We start from the raw sequence: 12,500 nt of genomic DNA, 5'->3' as shown, positions 1-12,500 counted from the left end.
AGTGACTTTCTCGACATCATTTCTTTACATGTTTTCTCTAACATTGTTAATGCGCCTACACGTGCTACTTGGGGTCGGGTGAGACCCTAATTGATTTATGCTTTACTAATTGCGACGAACAGGACCCAGGTGTCTTGCTGAGTGATTTTAGTGACCACCTCTTGCTTTATTCCAAGATGGCGTGCACAAATCACTACACCTCGGTTCAGCCTGTAACACAGGAAAAAAAAATGAACACATGGTCTCCAATGTGTACTGTCTTTGCGAAATTGACCCTAATGTAGTACACAATAGTCGCAAAAAATAATAGAGCTGCGCTTTTACTGTAGCAATGTTAACCAAGGGCAAAAAAGCGCCAAAAACTTGCGAAAAACTTCTGCTTTAGTAAAGCGCATAAGAGGCCGAAATCACCTGTTTGGCATATATAAAAAAAAAAATAAATGAGAGAGCTGTCAATTCTAGAACAGCATAAATAAGATAGGAATAAATTAGGTTCGGACGTATATAAATCTCGAATTCATCACTGCAGTGGAAGGTTCTAACGAATTCACTGCGATCCGCAAAAGACCTGGCGTACTGTAGAGGAAACTCTACAAAATACCGCAAACAGAAATCCCGGTTGATGATATCTAAACTGGGGCGGGGGGTACTAAGAGGCGAAGCTCTCGCCAATGTAACGAACAAACACTTTTCAACATTTGGAAAGTTTGATGTCGCTGACCAACGGACATTTTTTGCGCCAGCTTTATTTCAGTGCAGTTCATTCCAGGTTTCGCTATTGTTCGCTTATCTGGGCAGTCACTGGGAAATGTAATCTTGAAATGCCCTTTTTATTGCAAAAGAGATCTATTCGCTTTGTTGAAAATTTTTCAAGATATGACTCCACATATTCCTACTTCAGCGAGTACTACCTATACAAACGTTACACTGCCAGCGACAGTGTCGGGCGGCATTCCTGGAACTCGTAGCCAATCGACAACAATGTTTTTTGTTGTTTTTTTTTTCCAAATTCACCTACGATATGGGTTTGGACGCACAAATATACAGAAACCAAGAAACAGAACCAACTCTGCTACGCAGCATTTGAACTGGAACCCATCCCGATTTAATTCATCTTTCCCTGTCTGCTTTTCGTAAGCGAGCGAAAAGTCACTTCCTGGGAAATGCACTGTAGTTTTTTATTTTATTTTTCCTGCTTATAACTTTAGCACATTTGTTTTAATTTTCTTGGTAGGTACACAGTTAGTTTCTACACATACGTTGCATCTGTGTCGGCTCTTGCAATGCTCTGTTCTGATTCTAGAAAAAAACAGCGCACACAGGACAGGGACCAAGGGAAGAACCGACGACGCGAGCGCTGACTTACAACTGATTTTATTAAGCGGAAAGTGAACACTATATATAGGAAGGAAGTAGCAGATACAATCAGAGGCAGTCAACGTCAAAGCGGTGTAAATGGCCGATAAAATCGATAAAACCGTAAGGGGTGAAGATAAAACAAGATAAAACTCAACAGATGACAAGCCATGGTGTAAAGAACCATAAAAACGCTAAGACACGTGAATAACACGTACAGTGCCTTGAATAACAAAAAAAAATTCGAATACAATCAACAGGTGGAAGGCATGTGAAGGTGACAAGGATTTAAGCAGTGTGAACAAAGTTTAGCAACTGACATGCGCTTGAAACGGATAACCAGGGACATAACTCACACATTCATTCGTTTTCTTTTTTTCTTTTCTTGAGAGGTACGCCACTTCTTTTTCTGATAAGACTACAGATGGCGCACTGACGCAGTTGTATTTATTGGATTTTATGTTGAAGGCTTCCCTACTTATTTGATCCGAGTGGCTTCCTATGATTTTGCAGTTTTCAAATTCAGGATGACAAGCACTGCAAATTCCTATGCGGGCTGCTATGTGTCCTTTTACCCCCTTTTCCACATCTTTATTACGTTCCCGCAATCGGTCATTACTACAACTGCCCGTCTGACCAATATATTTGTCTCCGCAAGTTAAAGGTATTGAATAAATTACTTCCTTCTGACACGGTACGAATTGTTTACGATGTTTTTTGCTGCATGTTCTTGCTGTCTTGGAAGGAGGGTTAACGCGGTTGCAGATATTTGCAAGCTTTTCCGGAGCTGAAAACACCACCTTCACCTTTGCTTTATTCATGACTTCTTTCAGATTATGGGACAGAGCGTGGAGATAAGGGATCACTGCGACTTTTTGTTTCTTTTTTTCTTTGTCTCTACCTCCTTCATTTATCCTTTCTTTTCCTTTCACCCGCTTTTGAAGCTTCTGGGCGACGGAGATGAACAGGTGATTGGGATAGCCTGCCCCTAATAACCTATTTGCGTTGTGTGTCAAAGCTGGAAAGCATGCTGTGAGGACATGATCTCTTGAGCGCGTTAGACATGCAAAGACTCGCGATTGCTCTCTTCACTAATTTCGAATGTGCTGAATGGTAATGAATCGCCGGTTTCTTATTACGTGGTTCATAGTTCCAACTAATGTGATGGACCTGGAATTCCAGCTTGATGTCAAGAAATCTGATAGTGCTGTCTACTGGCACCTCGTGAGTTACGATTAGAGGGAACATGGTCGAAGTGAAAGTATGCAAAATATTCTGAAGGTCTGAGTGGAACGCCTGCTTGTGGCTATTTATGACCACGAGATAATCATCGACATACCGAAACGTCCTTATAACAGATGAGCTGGGAAGGATGGAAGCCAAGGTCCTGTCTGTAGACGCCAGAAAAATGTCACTGAGTATGGGTGCTAAACATGATCCTATGGGTATTCCAGATTTTTGCAGGTAAATGTGCTCGTTCCATGCACAGTAGGTTGAGGACAGGTACCTTGAAAGTAACTCGAGAAAGCCTTGTACAGACATTTGCAGTGCTTGTCATCCTGAATTTGAAAACTGTAAAATCATAGGAAGCCACTCGGATCAAATAAGTAGGGAAGCCTTCAACATAAAATCCAATAAATACAACTGCGTCAGCGCGCCATCTGTAGTTTTATCAGAAAAAGAAGTGGCGTACCTCTCAAGAAAAGAAAAAAGAAAACCGATGAATGTGTGAGTTATGTGCCTGGTTATCCGTTTCAAGCGCATGTCAGTTGTTAAATTTTGTTCACACTGCTTTTGTTCACACGTTCAGATGCCTTCCACCTGTTGATTGTATTCGGTTTTTTGTTATTCATGGCATTGTACGTGTTACTCACGTGTCTTAGCGTTCTTTACACCATGGCTTGTCATCTGTTGAGTTTTATCTTGTTTTATCTTCACCCCTTACGGTTTTATCGATTTTATCGGCCATTTACACCTCTTTGACGTTGACTGCCTCTGATTGTACCTGCTACTTCCTTCCTAAATATAGTGTTCACTTTCCGCCTAATCAATATCAGTTGTAAGTCAGCGCTCGTGTCGTCGGTTCTTCCCTTGGTCCCTGTCCTGTGTGCGCTGTTTTTTTCTAGAATGACTACCCACCAACTCGCCCAGTCTTCCACATTGGTCTGTTCTGATATTTTTTTTGGTTTTTTTTTCTAGGCGCGCATTCAGTTTCTATAGTTATGTTTTATTTGTCTTCTCTTGCACTGTCCTTTTCTGCGATTTTTTAGACGCGTTTTCTGAGTAATAAGAATGGAATGAACGTTTATACTTGAAAGTTGTGCTCTACAATTATTGTGGTCATTATAACGTGTATCTGCGTGTCTATATAAGTGCTCCTTGCTGTTGCGTTCGAGTGGTGCATAGGGCCCAGTCAGGCGGATTGATTTTCGCCGTTCGTCTGCCCTCTGCACCAAGGCACCGTGTTGTCGGACTTTCGTGAATAAAAAAAAGAAAATCTAAAAAAAATACGCGTTGCCCCCTACACTACTCCAGCATCCGGAGACTTGGTGTGTTTCTCGCAAGCGAACTAATTGTGGTCAACAAATGTTAAGCTACAGGTTGCCGAAGTCACTAAATGACATTACTCGATGTGACATCGACGTGCTCACTTGTTTTTGTTTTGTTGTTTGAGAAACCTGCCTGAGATATTTTTGTGCGCCTCTATGTCTTTCTGTAATAAGCGGTGTACGGCGTTTTCTTTTTCTTTTACTGTTGCAATTGTATCTTTTTGGGTTTCTTGTTTTGAATTTGTATTAACCCCTGGTTCATTTATAAGCCTTCACTTCCGCCCTGCTGCAGCCTCTGTAACGGCACTGTGGTCGGTCAGGCTGACCCTGAGAAGCTTTTTCCCCTTGTATCTCTCACAACAATTGTATCTCCTTGTTTGTGGAAATAAATTCAAACTCAAACTCGTCCGCCTGCTTCTTCACTAGCCGAAGATAGAGGCGTTCAGGCGGTCTCGCCTGGGGCGGACGCGATAGAGTTTTCAAGTTTTTGCCGCTCTCCCGCAAATCGGAGGCGCACGACTTTTCCATCGCAGGATAGGTCTCGGAGCGGCAAATCGTTTGGTGCCACATTCGCCTCTCTCTTCTTGCCCCATCGAAAGATACAAGCGATAAGCGCTCGCCCCTGCACAAAGGACTCCTCGCCCCGGTAACGTTTGAGAATTTTTTGCGGCCGTACCAGGCATCGGAGGCGTGCGAATTTTGCATCGGCGTATTGGGCTGGAAAGCGCGAAGCTTTTGCCACCCTCTTCGCCTCTGTGCTTTTTATCTATCCCAAGATACGGGCGTTTAGGCTGTCTGGCTCGGGCACGGTCCAACGACATTTACAAACTTCGCGCTAGTCCCGTTAAGTCGGGCCGTTCAGTTTTTACATCAGCGTATAGCCCTCTGAAAGACGAAGAATTTGATACCTTTTGCGCCACTCTAGTGCGTCGCCCGGCGGAGTTATAGCAGTTCAAGAGAGGCCGCCCCGGCCGACCCGCGGAGGTCTGGGTACTTATCGCTGCATATATAAGGGGGGCATACCGCCGCGGCAGACGCGGAGGCGTAGAGTGCGCGCATCGTCGGCGAAGTCCGAAACGCGCCTCTCGCCGCCCCGGAGGCGCATTTGTGCATTTGGCGACCTCGGTCCATGGCATTTGCACGAGTTCGCGCACGATTTGTGCGACACTTGATCCGAAAGCGCCTCGAGTACGGCGTTTAGCGCGGCGGCAAAGTCCACGAGTACGGCTCGTGTGGTGCGCCGCGATGCCGGCCGCGCTGCCGCGCCCGCGATTTGGCCAGGTCCCGCGGCGGAACCGCGGTACCGACAGAGGGGCCGATAGCGCCACGGCAAAGTCCACGAGTTCGGCTCGCGCGGGGCGCCGCGAAACGCGCGCGCCGCGATGCCGCCGATGGGTGCCGCACGATTTGCGCGGCTCTTGCGGCGAAGGCGCCTCGAGCACGGCGCCAAGCGCCACGGCAAAGTCCACGAGTTCGGCTCGCGCGGGGCGCCGCGAAACGCGCGCGCCGCGATGCCGCCGATGGGTGCCGCACGATTTGCGCGGCTCTTGCGGCGAAGGCGCCTCGAGCACGGCGCCAAGCGCCACGGCAAAGTCCACGAGTTCGGCTCGCGCGGGGCGCCGCGAAACGCGCGCGCCGCGATGCCGCCCGATGGGCGCGCACGATTTGCGCCAAATTTACGGCGAGATCGGCACGAGTACGGCCACTTACCAACCCACGGAGGTCTGGGTACTTATCGCTGCATATATAAGGGGGGCATACCGCCGCGGCACACGCGGAGGCGTAGAGTGCGCGCTTCGTCGGCGAAGTCCGAAACGCGGCTCTCGACGCCCCGGAGGCGCATTTGTGCATTTGGCGACCTCGGCCCATGGCATTTGCACGATTTGTGCGACACTTGATCCGAAAGCGCCACGAGTACGGCTCGTGTGGTGCGCCGCGATGCCGGCCTGCGCTGCCGCGCCCGCGATTTGGCCAGGTCCCGCGGCGGAACCGCGGTACCGACAGAGGGGCCGATAGCGCCACGGCAAAGTCCACGAGTTCGGTTCGCGCGGGGCGCCGCGAAACGCGCGCGCCGCGATGCCGCCGATGGGTGCCGCACGATTTGCGCGGCTCTTGCGGCGAAGGCGCCTCGAGCACGGCGCCAAGCGCCACGGCAAAGTCCACGAGTTCGGCTCGCGCGGGGCGCCGCGAAACGCGCGCGCCGCGATGCCGCCCGATGGGCGCGCACGATTTGCGCCAAATTTACGGCGAGATCGGCACGAGTACGGCCACTTACCAACCCACGGAGGTCTGGGTACTTATCGCTGCTACTATATGGGGGTCCTTGTGGCACTGTCGGTGGCGTGCGCCCGAGCGCGCGCGCGCCGTACGGGTCTTGATATGCGGCCTCGTGCCCAGCGTGTCCCCGTCCCGTGGACCCCACGGCATTCGTCTGCAGCCTCATCCGCGTCTGCGATAGGGGCTGGTTGTCGGACGACGCTGTTCCCACGTGTTACGAAGTGTGTTCCGTGCTACCCGGACTCGATTCCGTGCGACTGCGCCGAAGACGCGGGCGTGTCCCGTCGTCTGGCGGCTAGGCCGTCTCGGCTACGCAGCAAGCGCCGTCCAGTGCCTGAACGCCGCGGCCCTAGCGGCCGCGTGCGCACTGGTGGGCGCGTTACAAATGCTTTGCCTAAGGGCGCGTGCTCTCTTGCCGCGCGGTGATAACCGGGCCTTCGGGTCGGATGCCGCAGCGAGCTCGAACGATGCACGGGCAGCGAGAGCTGCCGCGAAAAAGATGCGCGTCGCGCGCCGAGGGGTGAGAGGGGCCCCGATCGGCCGCGACAGGGCTCCCTTGAGGAGCGACAAGGGTTTGCCTATGCATCTACCTGGTTGATCCTGCCAGTAATCATATGCTTGTCTCAAAGATTAAGCCATGCATGTCTAAGTACATGCCGAAATAAGGCGAAACCGCGAATGGCTCATTAAATCAGTTATGGTTCCTTAGATCGTTTCTTTCTACTTGGACAACTGTGGCAATTCTAGAGCTAATACATGCATTGAGCCTGAAGGCCTTTGGCTGACGGGCGCTTTTATTAGACCAAGACCCATCGGGTTCTGCCCGTACTCTGTGGTGACTCTGGATAACTTTGTGCTGATCGCATGGCCATGAGCCGGCGACGTTTCTTTCAAGTGTCTGCCTTATCAACTTTCGATGGTAGGTTACTTGCCTACCATGGTTGTTACGGGTAACGGAGAATCAGGGTTCGATTCCGGAGAGGGAGCCTGAGAAACGGCTACCACATCCAAGGAAGGCAGCAGGCGCGCAAATTACCCACTCCCGGCACGGGGAGGTAGTGACGAAAAATAACAATACGGGACTCTTTTGAGGCCCCGTAATTGAAATGAGTACACTCTAAATCCTTTAACGAGGATCAATTGGAGGGCAAGTCTGGTGCCAGCAGCCGCGGTAATTCCAGCTCCAATAGCGTATACTAAAGCTGCTGCGGTTAAAAAGCTCGTAGTTGGATCTCAGTTCCAGACGAGTAGTGCATCTACCCGATGCGACGGCTCGGACTGAACATCATGCCGGTCCTCTCTTGGTGCCCTTCATTGGTGCGTCTCGAGGAGGCCTGCGCTTTTACTTTGAAAAAATTAGAGTGCTCAACGCAGGCGAGTCGCCTGAATAAACTTGCATGGAATAATAGAACAAGACCCCGTTTCTGTTCTGTTGGTTTTTGGAATACGGGGTAATGATTAAGAGGGACAGACGGGGGCATTCGTATTGCGGCGCTAGAGGTGAAATTCTTGGACCGTCGCAAGACGAACTACTGCGAAAGCATTTGCCAAGAATGTTTTCTTTGATCAAGAACTAAAGTCAGAGGTTCGAAGGCGATCAGATACCGCCCTAGTTCTGACCATAAACGATGCCAACCAGCGATCCGCCTGAGTTACTCAAATGACTCGGCGGGCAGCTTCCGGGAAACCAAAGTATTTGGGTTCCGGGGGAAGTATGGTTGCAAAGCTGAAACTTAAAGGAATTGACGGAAGGGCACCACCAGGAGTGGAGCCTGCGGCTTAATTTGACTCAACACGGGAAAACTTACCCGGCCCGGACACTGGGAGGATTGACAGATTGAGAGCTCTTTCTTGATTCGGTGGATGGTGGTGCATGGCCGTTCTTAGTTGGTGGAGCGATTTGTCTGGTTAATTCCGATAACGAACGAGACTCTAGCCTATTAAATAGGTGCGGGGTTCCCAGCACCTTACAACCTTCTTAGAGGGACAAGCGGCTCCTAGCCGCACGAAACAGAGCAATAACAGGTCTGTGATGCCCTTAGATGTCCGGGGCCGCACGCGCGCTACACTGAAGGAAGCAGCGTGTCTTTATCCCTGTCTGAAAAGACTGGGTAACCCGTGGAACTTCCTTCGTGATTGGGATAGGGGCTTGCAATTGTTCCCCTTGAACGAGGAATTCCCAGTAAGCGCGAGTCATAAGCTCGCGTTGATTACGTCCCTGCCCTTTGTACACACCGCCCGTCGCTACTACCGATTGAATGATTTAGTGAGGTCTTCGGACCGATGTCCGGCGCGGCCTTTCGGTTGCGCCGGTCTGTTGGAAAGATGACCAAACTTGATCATTTAGAGGAAGTAAAAGTCGTAACAAGGTTTCCGTAGGTGAACCTGCGGAAGGATCATTACCGGATTGTGCTTGTCACACCCGGCGCCGCCCCCGCTTATAAGCGGGGGAAGGCCTCAACAGCGGAGTTGCGAGATTCTGATGCCGCATCTCTGCAAAAATTGTTACGCCCAGCGGAGGTCCGTCACCAAGGGAATGTCGGACGGACTGCTTCCGTGGGTACGAACGGCGTAACGCACCAATCTGGTGGGCTTTCGGTCTTCGACACTCGTTGTCGGAGAGACTCGAACGTAGCCGGTAGGCTGGCCGAGGGAAAAGGCCGGCCCGCTGCCAAGGGAACGGCGGCGGCTGCTGCGAAGTACGAAAGGAACCGCAGCTCGCTGGCTCTCGTTAGAGTTGCGACCGAGTCGGTAGGCCGGCCGAGGGAAAGGCCGGCCCGCCGCCAAGGGAACGGCGGCGGCTGCTGCGGAGTACGAGAGGAAACGCGGCTCGCTGGCTCATGAGAGTCGCGACGGAGTCGGTAGGCTGGCCGAGGGAAAGGCTTGCCCGCCGCCAAGGGAACGGCGGCGGCTGCTGCGGAGTACGAGAGGAAACGCGGCTCGCCGGCTCCGGAAAAGTAACTCTTCGCAACAACGCGCGCGCGGCGGGACGCGTGCGGCCCAGTACTTATAAGGAACGGCCGCCGCAAGAGGTCTCGCAGTGCGGGCGCGATGTCTGAAGCCGTGCCGGCGGGGCGAAAGGAGGCACCGGGAAAAAAAGGGACGAGGGGTTGTAATCCCGCATTTTGAACGCACCTGCGGCAGCGGGGTTCTCCTGCTGCTTCGTCCTTCCCAGCCTTCGAGTAGTCTGCCGGTGCGATACCGAAACGCCGTCCATGGCACTGTGGCCGGTGGACTCCTGTTGCGGGAGTAGTCTGACGAACGCCCGTCTGGCGGCTGTCCAAGTACGCGCTGCGTAGCCACGGCTAGGCGGTGCCTGTCTCTTAAGCGAAGCAATGATGTGGCGAAATGGTCGGACAGGGCGCAGCACGAGGGCGCACCCTTGGGGCGGCGGACTCGAGGGGCATTTCTGAGCGAAAGATGACCCCTTCCCCAAAGAGGGCGCAGCGGTGGGCGGCAGAGAACCGTCCACACAGAGCTACCGCTGCTTGGGAGTCCGGGGGTGACGTCGCTGCGAACACAACGGCAGAACAAACGTGCTCGGGGAACGGCGCAAAAGCTCTGTGTTATTGCCCAATTGATGACGAAGTTACCGGTGTGCTTCCTGGTGAACCGATGGTCGTCGGACCCGTGCGACCGCTTAAAGAAAACGGGCTGAACAGCAAACCGTGAACAGCAAAAAAAACGGCACCAGCGAAGACCGGAACTTGAGAGCGCCGTTGCACGTCTGCCTTAGGGTTGCCAAATGCCTCGTCGTCTCTAGCGACGCGCAAGCCATTGTCGCACACAAGCTTCGAAGAGACCTTGCTCGCCTCGGCTTTGAGGCACCGCGCAAGCATGCCGAACGGACGGCTGCTGGAACGTGGAATTGTCGGACGAAACTGCAGTCGGGGAGGCCAGGGGAGGAGCCCGGTGCCTAAAACCCTGGTTGTACTGTACGGAATTGAACAAACCAAATGCACGACTCTAAGCGGTGGATCACTCGGTTCTCGGGTCGATGAAGAACGCAGCCAGCTGCGAGACTTGGTGTGAATTGCAGGACACACTGAGCACTGATTCTTCGAACGCACATTGCGCCCTTGGGTCTTCCCTTGGGTTCGTCTGTCTGAGGGTCGGATCATATATCAAGAGAGACGCCGGCGCCCGGGGATGGCGCGGCCGGCGACTCGTTTTGACCGTGTCGGCAAAGAGGACGGCTCTGTACGAAACGCCGAAGATCCCTCGAAAGACTTTGCGAAAGAGGAGAGTGGGTCGAACCCTTCAGCCGCGCTCCAAGCGGCCGAGTCGGGTCGCCCTGCGCAGACGACGTAACGCGGGACGGCGGCTGCTAGCCGTAGAGCGTCTGGCCTCCGAAGGCGACCGCCGCAGGAAGGGATTACCTGCAGGGAAAGCGCGGTCCCGACGGGAGACGAGGCCGTGTGGACGGGCGGCAAAGCGTTGCCCGCTGGCCCGCGTACGTGTAGCCGAACTGCTGCGAGAAACGCAGAGACGGGAGCGCCCTGTCCGGGCACGCCCGCGCGAGAAGAAGGGAGATCTCGCGCGGGGGTGCGGGGAGGCGACAGGCGCGCGAAAGCGTTTCGTGCGCGGCAGTTTCGGGCGAAGCGCAGAGGCGCGCCGTGGCGCGGTGACGAAGGGGTCCCCCCGGACCCGATGCAAAGGGACCGCCTCCTCGAACGGGCGCAAAGTCGAGTAAGGGTCGAACGGACGCGATCTCGTTGCGAGCGCAGTCCGCCGTCGGTCTAAGTGCTTCGCAGTCTCTGCCCCGAGAAAAACTGGGCCACTCCAGTTGGGGCGGGGGCGACGCAAAACTTGACGATGCCCCTACGCCAGGCCGAGGTCGCTCTCTCGAGGGAAAGGGAGGTGCGGCAGGGAAAAATTCGGCCGCGGCGGTCGGGGGCTCGAAACTCTCTGCGTTATCCGCGCAAACCGCATGCGCGCGGTCCCGAGCGCCGGCCAGCGGCGCCTTCCAGTCTCGCTCGCAGTCGCCGAGGGTGCTGCCGACTGTGAGCGGGGAATGGGCGGAAGGCGTCGGCCGGACGATTGGGGAAGGACGCGCGCGCGCGCTGGACCGCGCCGGAATCGAACGCGAGAGCGCACATCTGTGTCGACCTCAGATCAGGCGAGACAACCCGCTGAATTTAAGCATATCACTAAGCGGAGGAAAAGAAACCAACAGGGATTCCCTGAGTAGCTGCGAGCGAAACGGGACCTAGCCCAGCACCGAATCCCCCGTCCTTGCAGGCGGTCGGGAAATGTGGTGTATGGGAGGCAACGTTCCCGGGAGTTTGCGACGGTGCAAGTCCCCCTGACAGGGGCTTGTCCCAGAGTGGGTGCCAGGCCCGTCTCCGCCGTTGCGCGCCCGGGACGAAGCCTCCCGTGAGTCGGGTTGCTTGAGAGTGCAGCCCTAAGTGGGTGGTAAACTCCATCTAAGGCTAAATACGACCGAGAGACCGATAGTCAACAAGTACCGTGAGGGAAAGTTGAAAAGAACTTTGAAGAGAGAGTTCAAGAGTACGTGAAACCGCTTAGAGTAAAACGGGTGGGCCCTCGAAGCTCGAAAGCGGTGGGATTCAGTCTCCGGACGACTGCCGAGCTGGCGGCGTCGGGTAAACGGCTCCTCTCGGGGGGCTGTTCCGGCTGCCAGTGCGCGGACGCGGTCTCCGGGGTGCGCACTTTCCACCGCCGGTAGAACGCCGCGACGGACGCGGGTCAATGGGAAAAGTACGACTTTGAGTCTACGTCCTCAAATTTGCTCCTGCTGCAAGCCCTCATGCGAACGATGAAAAAGCTGCACCGTCCATTATTTGCTATTAGTCTGGACATACAAAAAGCCTTCGATTCTGTCTCACACCACGCCTTGTTCGCTGCCCTAGAAGGAAGAAAGGTTTCTACAAGGTTTATCTCTCTTATCCGGGACATGTATAGATTTGGGACCACCACTTTCTGGTCAGACGGAACAACCGACAATATCAGAGTTCCCCTCCGAAGAGGCATAAAGCAGGGGGATCCACTATCCCCATTTCTGTTCAACTGCGTTTTGGACCCTCTGCTTCAGCAGTTGAATTCTTCTGGACTTGGGGTGCACCTCCAGGGTGCATCATTGAGCGCCCTAGCATTTGCCGATGATATGATTTTGGTGTCTGACACATTTGAAGGGCTCCAAGCTATGATTCGGAAAACCGAGTCATACTTACAAAATGCAGGGCTGCACCTCAATCCACGCAAATCACAATACTTTGGTTGGCGGTATGACCATTGCGCCAAAGCTTGCAGGTATGAGTTGCCGCCTGTGTCCCTTGGCTGTGCACAGGTTCAACC

The 12,500-nt window shown here is 53.6% G+C and overlaps 2 non-coding genes and 1 pseudogene across 2 annotated transcripts; all 3 read left to right on the top strand.

Annotated features, from left to right (window-relative positions):
• Positions 1–6,769: 6,769 nt before the first annotated feature.
• Positions 6,770–8,584, top strand: LOC144111562 (small subunit ribosomal RNA). The gene has a single exon (XR_013310090.1). It is a non-coding gene; the product is annotated as a small subunit ribosomal RNA (ribosomal RNA).
• Positions 8,585–10,144: 1,560 nt separating this feature from the next.
• Positions 10,145–10,297, top strand: LOC144111591 (5.8S ribosomal RNA). The gene has a single exon (XR_013310118.1). It is a non-coding gene; the product is annotated as a 5.8S ribosomal RNA (ribosomal RNA).
• A 990-nt stretch (positions 10,298–11,287) lies between these two features.
• The window catches only part of LOC144111645 (large subunit ribosomal RNA), a 4,136-nt pseudogene continuing 2,923 nt past the window's right edge, over positions 11,288–12,500 (top strand).

This window comes from Amblyomma americanum, chromosome 11, assembly GCF_052857255.1.
Source record: "Amblyomma americanum isolate KBUSLIRL-KWMA chromosome 11, ASM5285725v1, whole genome shotgun sequence".
NCBI classification, from domain to species: Eukaryota; Metazoa; Arthropoda; class Arachnida; order Ixodida; family Ixodidae; genus Amblyomma; species Amblyomma americanum.
This window is presented reverse-complemented; position numbering and strand designations above follow the sequence as displayed.